The sequence below is a fragment of the Arvicola amphibius genome, chromosome 4 (genome assembly GCF_903992535.2).
Source record: "Arvicola amphibius chromosome 4, mArvAmp1.2, whole genome shotgun sequence".
Lineage (NCBI taxonomy): Eukaryota > Metazoa > Chordata > Mammalia > Rodentia > Cricetidae > Arvicola > Arvicola amphibius.
In genome coordinates this window covers 101357378-101377338 of record NC_052050.1, presented here as the reverse complement: position 1 = coordinate 101377338, position 19961 = coordinate 101357378, and positions in this window count along the sequence as shown.

Sequence of the window (19961 nt, the reverse complement as noted above, 5' to 3'; positions counted from 1 at the left end):
TCTGCTAGATCACGTGGGACTGAAGGGTTAAAGAGCCTCCCTTCAAGAAGGCAGGAAAATGGCTGGCAGACAAACGAAGGGATGGAATTATGGGGCACTGTATTCAAAGTCTGGAGGGAGCACTAGTGTCTGGGGTGGCTGAACAGAGCAAAGTGAAGGCAAGGTAAACGAGAAGACAGGAAGGTGGGCAGGGAAGAGACCACACGGGCAAAGAAACTGCTGAATGCTGGTGAATTAATGCTGCCCTCACTCACCCCCTTTTTCTTCCACTGAGAACCTTTCTCCCCATTAAGCACGCTCCTACTTTGCTGTTTTCTTTTTTTAAGCCTCCAAGTTTAGTTGCTTGTGAGCACGAGTGAGAGCTTAGTCACCAGACCCAGGCAGTCTCTCAGAGGCTACACCACTGAAGAAAGCGGCACCAGTAATTTCTCACTTTCACCAAGTACTCCCATTGGTGTCCAAAAAACACATCGCGTGATTTTTTTGTATTTACTTTAATGAGTACTGAAAGATTTATTTCTTTTACTCATGACTTAAACCTTTTATTTACAATAATATCCCTTTCTGCTGGTGCACAGTTGTATAAAGTCTACTGTATGGGTAGGTTCATGTAGCCATTGCCTTAACCAAACAGTGATTGTCTGGTAGCCCAGAAAACTCCTCATATGGTCCATGGGAGTTTGAGTGAGAATTACCCTACAGGCCCAGGTATTTTAGTGCTCAGTCCCCAGTTAGTAGAATGTTGGGAAGGATTGGGAGATGTAGTCTCACTTGAGGAGGTGTGTCACTGAGGGCGAGTTCTGAAGGTTTAAAAGGCCTTGCCATTCCCAGTTAGTGCTCTCTCTCTCTCTCTCTCTCTCTCTCTCTCTCTCTCTCTCTCTCACACACACACACACACACACACACACACACACACACACACACACACACACTTTTTCACTCTGCGCAGGGCTTTGGATGGAAGCTCTCAGCTCTCAGCTCTCAGCTCTCAGCCCTTGCTCCAGCACATGCCTACTTCCGGCTGCCATGTTCCCCACCATGATGGTCATGGACTCAAGCCTCTGAATTATAAGCCCCTAAGTCATGGTGTTTTGTCAAAGCAATAGAAGTAACTAAGACAATGCCCCATTCTTGTTGAGCCCATTGATTCCTCCTAACCCCTGAAATGTCTTCTCTTCTCCACCGCTACATTTCCAAAATGCCCACAAGCCTGGAATCACATTAACGGTGTGCACATCTAGATATAGTTAGTTTTCATTATCATGCAGAGTCCTATCTGGGCATCTTAAAGAAACCATTAGAAATATCTGACACCAATAACATTATGCCCTGTTTTGAAAGAGACCCAATCTTCTCCCAGCTCCATCTGTGGAGCAAAGATCCCAGTGGATTCATTTGCCAGGTAGCACCATGGAGAACTCTAGAAGGAGGCAGACAGGAACAGGCCCTGCACACAGCTCAGAAGATGTGGAGATGGGTTCATCTCACCTCGCGCGGAGCCCTGCTGACCAGCTTCCAGACTGCAGCTTCCCAGGAGTCCTAGCGCTATCAAAGTCTGCTAACCAAACAAACATAGGAAGAGAGAACAAGCATATTTTTTAAAAGTCAACTTGATGTACCTCCTGCGGGGGAGGCAGCATGTCCATGTGACAGTCATATTAGAACCATTGATTTCCTGCCAGCAGTCAGTGGGAAGGGGAGCCCATGTGTGCCTTGGGGCACCCTCCCTCCCAAACTGACAAAAGAGAGAACTGTGGTGTTTTGCCTAAATGTATTTGTCCTGAATCCTGAAAACAGTCCCTAGCCCATTTGCCAAGGGCAGAAGTGTGTTTGGAAGGATAAACTGTTGACTGAATTCCCTTTCCCATGAACAGATCCTTTCTAGGTGGGAACAGATTAGGAATCCACATGTGTGGGCTGGAGAGCTTAGGGGCACACTGCTGAGCTGATGTCTCTTGGCCAGTTTAGAAGAGGGTGGTTGCCCCTGGAAACAGCTACCAGTGTAAACTCCAGTAAGTTTTGAGTATCGTCTCTTTCTTCATCTTTGACTTCAAGAAAATATGTCTCTCATACTGGTTGGCAATATTATAAGGTTGACAAACCTTGTGGGGCTCCTTAAGAGGACTGAGACCCATCCATTATTGACAAAGTCCAATGGAAACTCCTCACACTCACTAGCTCAGAATACAAACAACAAAATAAAAACCCCAGAGAAAACAAATCAAACACACACACACACACACACACACACACACACCACCACCACCACCAACACCACCACCAATACCACCACCAACACCAACACCACCAATACCACCACCACCAACAACAACAACAGCAAAAACTGAGAATCTTTTCCAGCTCATCTTTGAATCTTGGAATTTGCCAGTGATGACACTGTTTAATGGGAAGAAAGGGTCCTTTCTCCTCAGCTGTGGCCAGCATCTCAACAGGGCTGTGTCCTCTCACCATGGGGCAAGACTTTTCTCTGTCTCGCTGTGGACTCTAAAGTCCCTTCTGGCTCTACTCTGATTCTTTCACCCCTCTCCTGACACTTTCATGATCCTGCCTCATTCATCCGGTGTTTAGAGATGGGATGTACTGATGGAGGCTGGGAGCACACTCATAGTCCCAGGCTGGGGCAGTTCAGGTGGTAGGATTATTCCCACGAGCCTAGACAATGCAGGGAAACTATGTCTCAACACAAAACAAAATAAAAAATGAAATATTAAATAAGAGAAAAAAGGAAGGCGCACAGACAGAAAGGCTGACAGTGCCGGGCCACAGATCATTATGCTGAGGACAAGTCCTAGCGTTGGGGTGGCTGGGCTGAAGGTATAGAGTAGTTTGGACCTTGTGGGTAGGCACACCCATAGGACTGCACTGTAAGCCACTTAATCTCACCCACAGTCCTCTTTTGGATCAAGCGTTCTCTCCCTCTCTCTCTCTTGTGTGTGTCTCTGCCTTTCTCCCCCTCTCTGTGTTGTATATGCATATATGTGTGCAGGGACACCCTGCCCCATCTCTCTCTAACAGTACCTTTACAGAACCTAAAGCTATGATGATCACTCTCTTATCTCTGCCCCCCACATCACTGGGGTAACAGGCATGTGTTGGCCATGTTCAGCTTTTTATGTGGGCGCTTCAGCATTTCCTCCACCCTGTACTTAGTATCAGCATGTTAAAAATCTTTATTTCCCCTTGCTTTTCATTATAGCGAGTATATCCCCTCGCCTGTTAGCTCTCCTTATAATTAATATCTAGTGCCCAGGGTTGGACAAGGACAGAACAATTTTCCCACATCACAGTAACATCAACTCCAAGTATGAAATAAGCTTTTTTTTTTTTTTTTTTTTTTTTTTTTTTTTTTTTTTTTGCCAATGGTTACCTTACTGAGATTATAAAAACAGAAGAAGGATTTTTTTCCAACATAGTCTGTTTAAAAAGTACGGATTTGGGTTCCTCCTTTATTTCACAACTTTAGGAAATGTGGAAGCAAGGTCCAGGCAGCTTCACATTTATCAAGTTCACCAAGTGATTGTGCAAGATATAGGAGTCACAGCTTTGGAGGACTTGCCTGCTTCCCAAACGGGAAAAAGGAAGACCATTCTGTCCAAGAGAGGCATGGAAAGGATGCACGCTGAGAAATGGATGGCAGCAATTACACTCACCAAGGCTTGATAGACTAGAGGATCTGAGCGTCTGGGAGAAGCAAGGAGCGTTCTACAAGGAGCCAAGTGTAGATGAGTCATTCGAGTCAAGGTTGGATGGTTCAGCGCTGGGCCAGAACTTTTGGAGACAAGAAAAATCAAATGGATTTTAAGATGAAAATCCATGAATGTGGTATTCAGATCACTGATGTCTTCCCAAAGAAACAAAGTAACAAGAGATGTTCCCTAGCACGCTCAGACTGAACATGTGCATATTGTTGACCATAAGGTCTTTCCCAATTTGGAATCTCAATTCTTTCTAACTCCAGGCTTTGTGTAAACAGAGTTCTTGGTAATAGATAGAAATCTCCACTACTCTATGGAGTTTTAGAGAAGAGAAATTCTTTCATTATTCAAATATGGAAGGTGCTCATTCACTAATTCACTAATTCACTAATTCACTAACTCACTAATTGACTGACCCTAATGACAGCTATAATATCTGGTGACTGACAGGTAGATAGATGACCTTAGTTCTGGTTTCTCTTGGAAGAGTGGTTAACTAACCTTCTGCACTGATTATTTGCTTCCATGTCACACTGAACACTCATTATGTCAAGAGTTTCTCGGGGTCAGTCTTTCAGCAGATCTTAATGTAGCAGGGTCAGAGTCTCATGAGTCTGAAGACTGGAGAGGTGGCCATTTAAAAGCCACCTTTAAATGAGTTGGGGACTTCTACTTTTAGGATGACTCTCTCGCATGGCTGCTGCAGGAGACCCACATTCTTTGTTGCCTGGGCCTCTCTGGCATAACTTAGGTATCTTCACAAAATGGCAGCCAACTTCTCTAGATGAATGATCTCATAAACAGCAATGGGGGAGCTGTGATGGCTTTCATGGTCTAAGCTCATTTGCTAAACATGGTGAGTTCTGTCACATCCTGTCCTTAAGAAATGAAGCTCTCAATCCAGCTCATACTCAACAGGGGGGAAATTAAACCCCATCTTCTAACAAAGGACTACAAAGTAATTCATGGTCATCTTTTATTCCACGATTCCTACTTTATCCAAAATAGTTAGCTGGATTATGGATAAGTTCAAATGCAGATTTAAGGGAACAGTATGAGCAGACTGACCTTAATTATTCTCAGGTATTAATTATACAATTATTTTTATATAGCAATAGGACCAATGTTTACAAGACCCTAACTGGGGAAGGAATATCTTAAAAATCCCAGGCTCAAAGAGATGGTTCAGTATTTAAGAATGTTTGCTTCTCTTCCCAGAACCCATGGCCAGTGCCTCATGACACATATTTTTTTAAAAAAATATTTGAAAAAAAGTATCTGATACTTGGAGTTTATCTCCAAATTCTGTCTCCGGAAACTGTGACTCTCATGTTCTGTTGTGAGACAGGGATGTTTGTTATTCTTGAGAGCTGTCCAGGTGATGAACCATAGCCCTAGTAAACCCTAAAAAAATTGCTTAACTGAACTTGAAGTAGTCAATCACTGGATGCTCCTTTAGGAAACTGTTTAATTGTATAATTTGGTGAGCTCACCCAATAATTTAGTGGCCTTTGTCTCCATTTTTATTCCTTTAATCCATATTTTGTTTTTTTTAATTCTTTTTGGATTCAGTTTCTCAACTATATTAGAGTTTGACATATTGATATTTCCTTACAGCTTCATCATGCATTCACACATCCAAAGGAATAATCTTAACTCTTGCAAAATTGGCTTGAAGCATGTGTGTGCTATGTTAAAATGCCAGGCATTCTATAATTACATTTTATCAGGTGAAGTTTAACATTTTAATAGGCAGTGTCTAAGGCTGATTTGACAGGGTGTTTTTGGATGGTGAAATGGATGCTCAAAATAAGGAAACACCACTCAGAAACTAAATGAATCACTTCTGCTAGACAAGTAGGATTGGAGTCTATCGTGAAGGCCCATGCAATGTCTGAAGAACTGTCTTCCTTGTAATGTAAGTTCATTAACTCTGATTTGGAAGGTTGAGAAAAAAACACTTCGTGACTTGTTAATCATTAAATAAGAGAAATGAACACTTGGCAAAGTCCCAGGAGTCTTTACCTGGGTTTTTATTTCATTTATCACTAGTATAAGACTTAAGCAGCTTCATCTGCCCCACAGCTTCTCTTCCTCCCTCTTTGGTGTTGCATAGTCTAGCCCAGTAGAATGAATGGGGTTGGTTAGTCCCACTGTTCTGTTGTGGAGGGGGATTTTATTACAGGGGTTATTAGCCAATGCCAGTTTCCTTTGCTTTGTTTATAGATGGAACAGACATGACTCTCTTGCCTTGAACTAGGTCTTTGATTGTAAAGCAGACTTTTGCACATTAGCTCATGAATATATGAGCCAGGAATTTTGCATCTGAGAGGAGCAATGCCATCTCTTTCAGAAGCTTGTTAATTATTTTTATCTCAGAGGAAGACTGTTCTTTCCATTGGGGTGCTAAAAGGTTTTCTCTTTAGATGATGGACCGCAGGGCTGCATCTGCCGCACTAAGATGCCAGGTGCAATTCAGATGATCTTAATTAAAACATTTCTTTACACAGAATCCTATGGAGGTTTAAAGAATGGGATTAGAAGTTAGACTTGGATCCGAGTCCCTTCTTGACCACTCACTGTATTTTTAGTAAATTGCTTTTCTGTTTTCTATAGAAAGTGTTAGGATGACATCAGTGCATACACTCTTGTTTTTGCTTGCCTTGACTATGTTTTCCCTATCTCTTCCATAGGGACTGTCTAATCTTCCTGGGGGTGTATTTGAACAAACAAACTCCACATTCTGTTTCCTTCATGGGAAATTTGCTTAAGCACAGACAGGTATGATTCCACTGTCTTCTACTGTCACTGCTGCAAACGTCACTTATTAGTACTTTTTGAAGATAATGTCCTCATTTAAAACCAAACTTTTTAGAATGGTTTTTGAAGCTGTGATAAGTTAGCTGTTTCTTTGCTTACTTCATGTGTTTTCCCTATTTGGGGTGCACAGAGTTGTTGAATCTGTTGGTTGATACCTTAAGTGAGCTTTGGGAGATTTTCTTCCTCATTCCAGCTGTCCATCCTTCCTCCTACTAAACGCCTGACCATGTGGCTGCTCGAGTTTTAAAGAAGCCTCCCAAGTCTTCTGCATTTGAAATGTTCCTCACCATGTTCTTTACTTCTTCATATGTCATACTGATGTATCTTTAAATAAACCAACATGTGTGTGTCTGTGTGTGAGTATGTGTGTGTGTGTAAAATCTGGTATTTAAATGTTGAATTCTTCATTTTTCATTTCAAGAATTTCCATTGGATCCTTTGGTTGCAGTTTGATGAGACACTCTACCACCATCAGTTCCTAAGAAGGGTTATCACAGAAGGGTTATCAGTATTGGGGGAGCTCCAGCAGCTTCAGTTCCTGAGAAGGGTTATTACAAAATAGTTATTAGCATGGGGGGGGCTCAGCACCCTCAGTTCTTGAGTAGGGCTATCACGGAAGGGTTATCAGTATGGGGGACTCCAGCACCCTCAGTCCCTGAGAAGCAAATGGAAACACTGCTCATTGTGTTCAGTCCGACAGGTGGATAAGAGCTACCTAGATCAGGTGACTACTGCTGACAAACGCTCTCTTTGCCTTGTTTCTATGCTCCCCCATGCCCCAGGAGTCTGGCACTGATGACTTCACCAGCTGCCCTCTGCTCAAAGTCTTTAATTGATTAACAACCAATCAATCATTAACATTCATTAATTAATTACTTATCATCAATTATTGTTAATATCAATTATTGATTAACAATTACTTAATCAGAATGCTTATTAATTATTATTAATTAATTATTAGCAACTGAATTCTTAATTAAATATTTATTAAAATTACACAGGGTTTCTCTGTGTAGTCTTGGCTTCTCTAGGAATTCACTCTGTGCACCAGGCTGGTCTCAAACTCACAGATCTGCTTGCCTCTGTCTACCTAGTGCTGAGATTAAAGGTGTGTGCCACCACTGCCTAGCACAGTCTTTAATATTTTAATGTGCCAAAGCCTGCCTTTAACAATGCATACTTGTGATTTTAGCACAAAATCTGTCATGGCAGATTCCCAGTACTTTGATCTGAGTGGAAGCTGGGTTTCTAGAAAGGGAGAATGGTATTCAGGTTTCCCCTGAAACCCAGGGTGGGACTTTAGAATTCTAATGAGAACCTTGGAGTCCCTTATTTTGCTACTGTGTAGGAGCCCTGCGTTTGCCTCCCCATAGCCAAAAGGCTGCTCTCTTGCTTCTCAGGACTTTGTTTTCTTGCTTGGGTTTTGAGACTTTCAGCTGCTGGGGGGTGGAGGGGACTCAGAAGCCAGATGTAAATGTGCCCCTTTTACCACCTCAAACATGATCCTTCAAGTCTGAGCACTTAGGTTCTGCCTTTGCCCTGAAGCCCCCGACTTTGGAATGGATGGCTCTGCTGCTCTTCGTTGCTGTCCCGTGGGAGGGAACAGACTCCTAGGTAGGGCCTTCTAACCACTTCTGCTCAGCTTCACACTTCTCAGCTGCTTTCAAATCAGCAGAAGCCTCGAGTGGAGGATTAATACACATTAGTGGACTTTCTTTATATGCTGGCCGTTTTCTATCTATTCTATCTAGGATTATTGACCAATATTCACCTTATTATTATTATTAATTTTTTGAGTCAGTGTGTGTCACTGAGCCCAGAGCTTCCCATTGTGGCTAGATGGCTGGCCAGCCAGCTCCAGGGATCCTCCCATAACTGCCTCCTCAGTGTTCGGGTTACAGGCATGCACCAATATGGCTCTGGACATTGAACTCAGGACCATGTTTGCATGGAAAATGTTGACCAGCGCAGACTGGCCCTGCTGCTGGGGTTTCTAATGTGCTCTGGTGACTGCACTTCCTTGGATCCCACTGCTTCTTTCTTCCTTTGAATCTGTCATCCCCCAAGACCTGCTGTATTCTTGTAGATAACCCTCAGGTTTTACACTTGAAAGCCACAACATAAAACATGTCCGTTGGCTCTTCTCAGAATAAGAGGACCAGTTTATGTTTGGGCAAGAACATTATTGAATATTCTTTGAGCCAAATATTCTGGCATTTTGGAAACAAACCTGTTGTGAATCTGCTTGGTGACTTTGGAGAATGCATTCTTTACCACACCATCTAGAAAAGCCTTATATTTGTACAAGATTTCCTCCCCAATTCTTTCAGCTTAACATCTAGTGATTTCTATTTGGGCCCACTGGGAACTGAACCATTTGAAGTCATTTGAAGCCATGCTCTTAGAAATCACACACACTGATGTTGTGCCTAGACTGTGTTCCTGGGTGTTTAAGAGAAAGTCAAGGGCCTACTACCAAGCCTGATGACCTGAGTTCAATCCCTGGGACCCGCGCAATAGGATGTGAGAACCAGCTTCTACAAGCTGTCCTCTGGGCTTCTGCACTTGCATGCTATGGCAGTACACATCAATACACACAGACAACAGTAAATGAACAATGAAGAATTTACAAAGCTATCCATGCAGTTTTCTACCTATTTGAAGTGAGGTGTTCCCGAGGAGGAGCACTCCTCCCTCAGACAGCACTGTAGAAGATGTTCCCAAGGAGGAGCACTCTTCTCTCAGACAGCATTGCAGAAGATATTCCCAAGGGGAATACTCCCTCAGCACTGCAGAAGATGTTCCCGAGGAGGAGCACTCCTCCCTCAGACAGCACTGCAGATGTCCCCGAGGGGAAGCACTCCTCCATCAGCACTGCAGATGTTCCCTAGGAGGAGCACTCCTCCCTCAGACAGGACTGTAGATGTTCCTGGGGAAGAGCACTCCTCCCTCAGTCAACACTGCAGATGTTCCCAAGGAGGAGCACTCCTCCCTCAGTCAACACTGCAGATGTTCCCGAGGAGGAGCACTCCTCCCTCAGTCAACACTGCAGATGTTCTCAAGGAGAAGCACTCCTCCCTCAGTCAACACTGCAGATGTTCCCGAGAGGGAACACTCCTCCTTCAGCACTGCAGAAGATGTTCCTGAGGAGGAGCACTCCTCCCTCAGTCAGCACTGCAGATGTTCCCGAGGAGGAGCACTCCTCCCTCAGACAGCACTGCAGAAGAGGACTCAGCTAGAAAGATGACTCCTGTGAGTGTCAGTCATTGTACTTGACTTGACTGCTTCTTTCTTAAATCTGAAAATTTTGTGATCTAAGCACTTTGGAAAGACACTGAAATTTTATTTGGTAATATCTATTTTAATGTTTTAGATTAACTGAGTGCATTTATTTATGATTAACTTAAACGTATTCATTCAAACACAAACATATATATACACACATATATATATATACATATATATGTGTATATATATATATGCAATTGTGTAGCAGGTTTAATGCTGTAATAATGTTACTTCCTGATTATCTCTTTCCCCACAACAACCTATGTATGCTATGTGGACTGTCCAAATCCTGTTCCCGGTGGTGTAAAGGTGAACTCAATATGCCCTCAAAGCTCAGCTGTGAGACACATTTACATTTGGTCAGCTCATTGAAAGCAATTATTAAAAGCTGTATACCTGCCATTTGCTGCTTTGGGTTTAAGGATAATTGCTTTTCTGTGACACACTCTCTCCTTCCTTTACCCTCAGTTCTGACACACCCTCTCCTCCACCCTCAGTTCTGACACACCCTCTCCTTCACCCTCAGTTCTGACACACCCTCTCCTTCACCCTCAGTTCTGACACACCCTCTCCTTCACCCTCAGTTCTGACACACCCTCTCCTTCACCCTCAGTTTTGACACACCCTCTCCTTCACCCTCAGTTCTGACACACCCTCTCCTTCACCCTCAGTTCTGACACACCCTCTTCTTCACCCTCAGTTCTGACACACCCTCTTCTTCACCCTCAGTTCTGACACACCCTCTCCTTCACCCTAAGTTCTGACACACCCTCTCCATCAGCCTCCTCCACACAGGTCTCCTTCTAGTTCTCATGTGTCCCATGAGCCTCTCCTCTCTCAGATGTCAGATCTTATTGTCAAAATGACAGTCTGAATTTGTTTTACACTTGCTGAATGCATTCCAGTTGTTTCCCCTTGGTCTCAGGACCAGTGGCTCCATGGCCTCTCTTGCCTGCATGGATCTTTTCTTCTGCTAATGTAGACGTAGTGACTGTCAATATCTTGGTTTCTGATACTTTAAATCTGAGCTCAAGATACCATCAAAAGTTTGATTGTGATACATATTAGTAAATTATTAGCAATTTGGACTTCAGATTTTCTAAACCGACTGCTGTTTGACTTCATTCAGTCTGAACGAGCCTCTGCCGAACAGATTTGTGTTTGTGTCTTCTACCTGGATCATCCTTCCCTCTTCTTGTTGCTTAGGAACATCTCCATGGCCTTTAGTTCTCAAGTCAACCTGACTTCCTACCCCCTCCCCATCCAGGATGACTCGCTGCATAGTCTTCTCTGTATGTGTCTCTACTCTGTTGTACTTATGCACACTCCTGTGTGCTGATGATTTCTGCCTACTTATATACAAGGGAAAAACAAGAAGAACAGAAATTTTATATATTCTTACTCATTATTGCTAGTGCTTCAGAGGACCACATGGATTCTGGATCATAATAGGTGCATAATAAATCTGTTTGTAGTGAATTACAGAAACAGTGTAAATTTATTATTTCACTTGTGTGAATGGTTTTCACATTGTTCCATTAAAAAATCACTTTGCACGGGCACACAGAATAGGACACTTTTCTTTGTTTCAGCACCAGACATTATCTGTCTCATAAATAGTTATGTTGCCTAAAGACACTAAGAATTAATAATAAACCACTTATCTTCTTTGGTTGTTAAGCAGAGTAGGGTGATATTTAGCATTGACTTCTAGCTAGTTATAGTCATTAACAAAATCTGTTTATTAGGCAAATGTTTAACGATCATTTTTGGTATAAGAAACACTGAGAGTAGAGAGATTGTAAGAGCTGGGGCAGTGGAGGCTGCTGTGAAACGGGTTTTCTAGTTACAGTGGGGACGTTATACACATGTACTCATTCCCAGTATCTGTGACTGTACAAGACATGCACAAGACCAGGCCAGCCCAAACTCCGGTGAGGATGCAGGCATGGCTCATGCAGTCCCAACCCAGAGGAGGAGGCTCTTGGCAACCGACTACTGGCCATGGTCTAATCCCATACCCGCACACATTCTGGCAGCACCTCATGGACTCAGTGGATTTAAGAAAGAACATGAATTTGAAAGGGAAAAGTTGGTAGGGGCACAGAGGAGTTGGAAGGGAGAGAGTGGGGTAGATATGATCAAACCACATTGGGGCATTGCAGAGAAAAGCACAAAGTCTTCAGTGGAAATGAGACTGGTGAGGAGAAGAGACTACGATCAGATCAGTGTGGACAGCATGGAGGGGTAGGAACTGAGAGGAGAGGAACTTGTGGGGCCAGTGGGGCCAGATATGAGGGATCTACTGCAGTTTGATGAGAAAAAATGACTTTTTCTAGAGAACAGTAGAAATTCATGGAAGATTTGGAGAAATGGGTCATTTTTGAACTTTTGAAAGAATGAAGGGGATCTGAGGAGATTAATTGTCTTATAAGCAGAGTCCTGGATTTGATTCCCAGAACTTGTATAAAAAGCTAGTGTAGTAGTGTACACTTGCAAACCCAGTGCTGGGGAGGGGAGTCAGACAGGTGTCTGGAGTTCACTGGCCATGCAGGGTAGCCCACTTGGTGAGTTCCAGATCACCTAGAGACCCTGTCTCAAAAGGAAGAAAAGAGAGGTGGAGGGCACCTGGGATACAACACCGGAGACAGATTCTCATTTCCATGTGCACACGCAACCATATGCACCTACACACAAAAAGTATGCGTGCACACACAAGACAATAATTACCACCAACTATCATGTAGAGAGATTATGCATTTGTTTGAATCACTATAATATTTTACAGACCCTACTGTTATCCCGAACTTGTGCAAGTGATTGACAAAGAGTGTGCTTTGAGAGACATGAGAGGCAGAGAAAGAGTTCAGCAAGGATGTCTCCCACTGAAGCCTTCACCTTGACCTCCAAGGTCCTCTGGAGGATGGCTTGCATAAATTAACCCTGCTGTGGGGCAAGGGGACTCATAAGAGTCGTTGTCAACAATTAACAGCCAACACTTATTGCAGCTATGGTCACACAGTGATGCAATGATGGAATTTGGACACCATTCTATACCCAAACAGGGCCTGAATCATTGCTTTCAGTGGCTGCAGAGGACTGCACTGTATATTTGAGCCACTGTATATTCACCTGGATTTTCTTCTTTTAATTTTCTTTGTATGGAGGCTCAATGCATAAATATATGAGCTAACTTAAATACTTTCAATAAGGTAGATTATGACAAGTGAAACTAACATGTAGGCCCCAGGTCCTTTGATAAGTTCACCTGAAAAGCCAGCCCTTGCACCTTGAACTATTATATATCAAAAGAAGCTATGTGTTTCATCTAAGACATCATGAAACCCAGTCAGTGATGGGTATTCAGCTAGTTCATTGAAGCTGGAGGGCTTATCTGAAACTTTGTTCGTTTTATCTGAATGTGGCAGAATGCGCAAGCCAATTTCACAATGATTTGGGGGCATTTCACAGGCTATGAAGGGAGTCATTATGACTGTGTAAAGAGCTAGCCAAAGTATGTTCCAGACTCTATTGATTTAATGTAAAGCCTAATAATAGTCTATGGCTTTAAAACACACAAATCTGAACTGATTTGAGCTTTCAGGCAATATATTCGTAAATGTACCTACACCTTTATTTTTGGAGATTTTAAAAGATTTTTTTAAGCCACAATTTAATGGAACCAGAGAGATGGAAGTGTTCTGGCTAGGTTATGTTTTGAAGCTAGCAGCTGGCATGATAAAGAGTGGCTTCAGGAGACAGGTTTGTGGCCTTTCACCCTTGGCAACCTGTGTAGCTACAGAGAACACAACACACACAGCTGGGGCAGTGTGGGGGTGCTGGGGTCTCCCAGGCAAAGTCTCACCTCGCCAGAGAACAGGTGCTCCATGGCCAGGTTCTAAACAAAAATGATTGCTACAGAATTGAATGCAAGCATGTGGTTCCTGCTTGATTGTAGGATGCCATGTGGGCAGAGCATAGATGTCTGGTTTCAGTCCGCTGAGGCTGTGTTAGCAAGGCAGCTAACACCTAGCATTAGAAAGTATCTGTTGATGACTGAAGTGAGAGATGATATTTTGTGCCATCCAGAGTCTACTGTAAAATGAAGGCAGTGCTGAAAATTCTAGAATAAACCCTTTAATACCTGAGCTAAGGCTTTTGGTACAAAGCAATAGAAAAGACCAAGGTTGGCTTCTTTTCATTCTGTCTCTGGAAGAAGTAGAGCTGATGGGTGAGTGTCAGTCACGTCTAACACTGCTCAGTGAAGGTGTTGAATGAGACGGTCATCGGTAGCAAACTAGAGTCCCAAGCTGTCACTGTCTCCCATTGACGGGCTGTGTCATAGATGGGCCATTTCTTCTTCGTTTATGTCATTGATGTAAACTGTGACAGCAGAAACTCAAAATGATCTGAAACAACAAAGATTTTATCAGTACAAGTAAAGTTATTGTCAGCTTAAAATATTATTAAAGCTAATACAATTTTTGTAACCCTAATGGTAGCCACAAAGCAAAATCTATGTGAGATATTTTAAAAGTTAAAAGTAATGAATCAAGACATGCTATAAGAGAAAAACACCCCACCACCCAGAAAGACAGCCAGAGAAGGAAGGAGGGAAGAAAGAAAAGAAGGAGGGAGGGAAAGAGGGAGGAAGGGAAGGGAAGGAAGGAAGGAATAGAGTGTTAAAGTGACAGGAAAACAACTAATAAAAATGACAATTTGAAGTCTTTAATGAATAAAATTATCCAATTAAAACTCATGAGCAATGCATTAAACACCCAATGCTCACCTTTTACTGCCCATAAAAGACTTGCTTCACCTGTGAAGATATCCACTCTGAGTGGAGCATCAGTCCTGTCTTCCATGTTGTTTGAACCTGGGTCTCTTGCTCCCTGATGCTGGCTGGCCTTCAAGCTTCCAGACATTGTGTGACTTTTGTCTCCCGGCTCCCCATGATAGCACTGGGTTTGCACACATGTGCACTGCGGTTGTATATACGTGTACTACTGTGTCTGGCTTTTTCACCTGAGTTCTGGGGATCTGAACACCAGTTCTTACTCTTGGGAGGCAAGCACTTTATTCATGGAGCCATTTTGCAACCAAGTCTAATAAAGTAAAAGAACTGAAATGATATAAGCAACCATTTCTAAACATAGTGATATAAAACTAGATGTTGTAAAAAGAACAACTTTGGAAAATACAAAAATTAGTGGAAATTAAACCACACACTCTTGAACAATCAATAAATAGCTAAAAAAGTTTTAAAAATTTAATTTTTTTCTGAGGAAAACAAAAGCAGAAACCCACATATGAAAACCTATGGGACATAGCTATAAAAGTTTATAGCAACGACTGTACTTAAAAGCAGAGCAACAATAAATGAGCTTAGATATGCACACACATACATGTGATATATGTATATATATAATGTATAATGACTATGTGAGTATAACAATAATAATTATAGAATGAGAGGTCATGGACTTGAGAGCAAGTGTGTAGAGGAAACATTAAAGTTGGGGAGAGGAAATGATGCAAATATATAAAATTTTTTTAAAAAATTAAATAAAAATTGTTTAAACTAAGAGAACTAGAAAACCCACAACTAAGGCTACAACTAGTTGGAAAAAAACAAATACTGAGTCACAGCAAAAACAAAAAAATTAAAAGTAGAAATCTCAAAAAATGACAAAATAAATGGTGTTTTGAAGTTGGACAAAATTGGCAAAGCTTTAGTCAATTTTATGTAAAAGAAAGCTAAAGTAAAGATGAGAAGGAAGAGTTACAGCTTATACTACAGAATGTCAAGAACCTTAAGACATAATTATGAAAATTAGAGTCAATAAAGTTGATAATTTAGAAGATATAGACAAATTTCTGTATGTATGTATATATGTATATATATATATCACCTACTAATATTAAATATGAAGAAATACAAAATTCTACAGTCGAATAATGAGTAAGGGTATTAAATAAAAATCTCCCCCCACAAGAAGGTCATGGGACGCAGTGGTTTCACTGTTGAAGTCTACCAAACATTTAAAGAATATTAATATTTTCACTGTCTCCCAAAAGAATTCAAGAGGAGGGAATACTTCCCAAAGCATTCTGTGATGCCAGCATTGACCTTAATACTGAAACCAGATGTATGTATGTAGGGAGAGAGGAGACTGGGAGAGGGAGGGAGAGAGAGAAAGAGGAAGAGAGAGTGAGAGACTTCTGAAAACAGATGCAGAAACTCTCAGTATAATATTAACAGACCAGGTTCAGTATCATATTCAAAAGACCATTCTCCAAGGGAAACCACCCAGGCAAATGACAAACACAATAAAGAAAGCCCTGTGGTTTGTGAAAACATGAATGAACCTGAAGACTACTGTGCTAAGTGAAATAAGCCAGACGCAGAAAGGTGAGTGCAGAACGTTCTCCAGTGTGCAATGTAAGGCTGCGGAGTGTGTGGAAATTTAGAGTAGACTGACTAGGAGTAGAGAGAGTTGGAAAGATAGAGGATGTAGCAGTTTACATTTAAGAGACACATTGTTAATGTTTTAACGCACAGTGGGGTGATTATAAAACACTAGAAGAAAGTAATTTGGACGTTTTCACCACAAAGAAATGATGACCACCAAGGAAATAGGCATACTTGCCCTGATTTTGAATATTGCACAATATATACATGGAATGGGATATCAATTGGTACCTCATAATATATATTTATATATTATATATATAATATATAAATAATATATAATTAATATATTATATTATACATAATATATAATTAATATTATATATTAATATGAATGTATATCAATTTGAATATATGCATATATATGTGTGCGTGTGTCAATTAAAAAAAACTCGAAGACCATCCTCCAAGTAGAGTGACTTTTGAACATTTTAGCTTTGAAGTTTTGCTGATGGAAAGGACCAAAGGAGCCATGGGCTTATAGGGGAATAAAATATTTAGTTTTGGATATGTCATAGAGGACCAGTATTACACAAGAATTATGCAGGTAGCTCTATTTCTTTTTTCTTTTTTCTTTTTTTTTGGAGAAAAAGTACTCATGAAAAATATAGATATGTAAGTCAACAGAAAAAACTATGGAAATGAAGGAAAGATATGGATAGATAGCAGGCATCACTACCACTATGCCATCACCCATACTACTACCACCATCACCACCACCACCACCACCACCACCACCACCACCATCACCACCACCATCACCACCACCACCATCACCACCACCATCAACAACAACCACCACCATCACCACCACCATCACCACCACCACCATCACCACCACCACCACCACCACCACCACCACCACCATCACCACCATCACCATCACCACCACCACCATCACCACCACCACCACCACCACCACCACCACCACCACCACCATCACCACCATCAGTCGTCATTGCCATGACTACCTCCACCATCATCTGCTTTCTTATTCAAAATGAAAACTTGGATGGTTAGACATGTGCTGAGCTGGCCAATGGACATGCTGGTAGTAGGCAGTAGGCAGAGTAGTAAGTGGCCAAATGACCACTTTTTCTAGATATTTGTTAAGCATTTTTACTCTTTCCCCTGTATACAGATGGCTCGATCACTAAATAGTAAGACTGATGGATAACCTGGTAAGCAGTGAACGTCACCTTCACATGCCCATTTTCAGGAGAGGCCTGGGCCAGCTCATCGCCCAGCTGTGAATCAGCCTGTTCTCCTTTCCTTGCCTTGATAACAGACTCCTCCACACTAAGCCTCGCACCATGAATATTTTGTCAAGAATAAGACAAGCTGTGTTGTGTACCTTTGGTTGTGCAAATGCATGACCCATTCGGAATATTAAAAATAAAATTTAGAACAGAATTTGTTTTTAATACCAAACCAACAGAAACTAAGGAGTTCTCATTTACCCCAGAGCAGTGAGCTCACCATGACCTTGTTCTTGGGTCGCTGTCCAGAGAGTCTCCAGGAGCTGAGTTCCTCTATTGTTCTTATGTTGAGAAGAGAAAATGTCTTGAATACTTATTGTATATGGAACTAGGAGTGACCTCGGTGTCACTAGATGGAAGTCAAGTCTTCTAATGAGGAATGTTAGCAGGAGAGTTCTGCCTGTTCTGCTCACCCAAGTTTAATTTTAATGAGATTGCAGTGAGAACCCATCTTCAAAGAGAATAGCTACCTTGTCTGTCCATTTCTCAAAAGAATAAATGAAACATCTTTGACTCATTTGATCAAATTAGAGCCTGGTTGAGTGGCCACAGGTGGTTCAGAGCCGGCTGTCCTTGGGATGATTTGTCAGGCTCCATATATCAGTGATAAACTAACTTTCTCACATGCCCAAGTTGCTGTAATAAAATCTGTGAGACTTCTGAAGCAGTCGGTGCAGCCAGAAAATCTGGGCTTGCCCCTTGGCTTTGCATGGTGTATCAGCAGATGCAGAAAATGTGGGCATGGTCTCCAGTTTTGGGTGGTGTTTCTGCAGGTGCGGGAATCTGGGCTTGGCTCCTTGTTTTGGGTGGTGTGTCTGTAGACAGGGGAATCTGGGCGTGGCCCTTGTTTTGGATGGTGTGTCTGCAGGTGCAGGGAATCTGGGCATGGCCGTTGTCTTGGATGGTGTGTCTGCAGGTGCGGGAATCTGTGCGTGGCCCTTGTTTTGGATGGTGTGTCTGCAGGTGCGGGAATCTGTGCGTGGCCTTGTTTTGGGTGGCCTGTCTGCAGGTGCGGGAATCTGGGCGTGGCCTTGTTTTGGGTGGCCTGTCTGCAGTGTCCCGGCCACAGCTCACGTCTCTCATTTAACCCTTTGCGTTGTTTGTTCTTTAGTCTTCTCAGATTTTTTTCCAGTTCCTACCATGGCAAACCTGGTGTACAAGGATATTCAAGAATCCAGAACCATTGTGCATTGATGGGAAACCTTGTTAGCCAATCATCTTTAAGAGGTGGGTCTTAGTTGAGGCATGGTTTCTCTGGGACCCATGGTAAAACGTGCACACCCCAGTTTCCCTAACTGTAAAACAGACCAATGACATACTGAATTTTATTTTTTGAGACAGGCTTTCTCAGTAGCTATGGTCCTGACTCACTCTGTAGATCAGGTTGGCCTCAAACTCAGAGATTCTCCTGCCTCTGTCTCCCAGGTGTGTGCCACCACGGCCCAGGGACATAGATACTCTTATAAAGGGCCGTAATGAAAATGGATACTTGCACAGTGTTTAGAATTGTGATTGTCAAATGATAACTTGTAGTGATTGTTGTAACTGTGTGTAAAAGGGTGAGTTGCTGTCCTTTGGTCCCAAGCAGCAGTGCTGGGACCTTCCTTGACATCCTCTCATCATTGTCTTTGTATAAAGGGCACAAGAGTCTGGGTTGAGAGATTCAGAAGTGTCTCAAGAAACACTAGTTCACATAAAGTAGTTCAGATGCCCTCAAAGGCCAGGGTACAGGTGGTCCCCTTCCTGCTGGATGGCTGAGCAACATGCAGGTTCTTTGCTTGGAGGCCCTGGTGATGACGATGAGAGCCAGTCATAATCTCAATAGCTACTTAAAGTAGACTTTCTAGAAAGTGGGTGGTTGGGCTGTCCCTCATGATGGATTTGTCTTCTTGTGGCTCCCCACCAGACTACAGCCTACACCTCCAATCTCAGGTGATGTCCATCCCTTAAGATCAACTCTACTTCTCTCAACACGAACGTCAGGAAAGATGGCTCCCAGGAACACACACTCCATTCAGGCTAGCTATTGTCACATAAACTCGTCAGCCATCTGTCCCACTAAGCTAACTTCTGGTGATCAGCAAGAGTTATTTTGGAAGCTGAAAGAACTGAGTGTTGACTATTTCTTTCCAATCTCACCACAAGAATCACAATTTCTTTTGAATGCCTCTGATTATCTAGAAGAAGGGATAGAAAGAAGAATGGGATAGAAAAGAAGATTAATATTTTAGAATATTATCTCACTATAACTTACTTAATTACTACACATTTAGATTATTTGCCATTTTAGCTATTAAAATGACATTGTAATAACATTGATAAAAAGTCCTTTATATTTTTGATGATTTAGGAATGAAAATTCTGGATCAAATAATAAAAAATGCAAACTGTCATTCACAAAAAGTA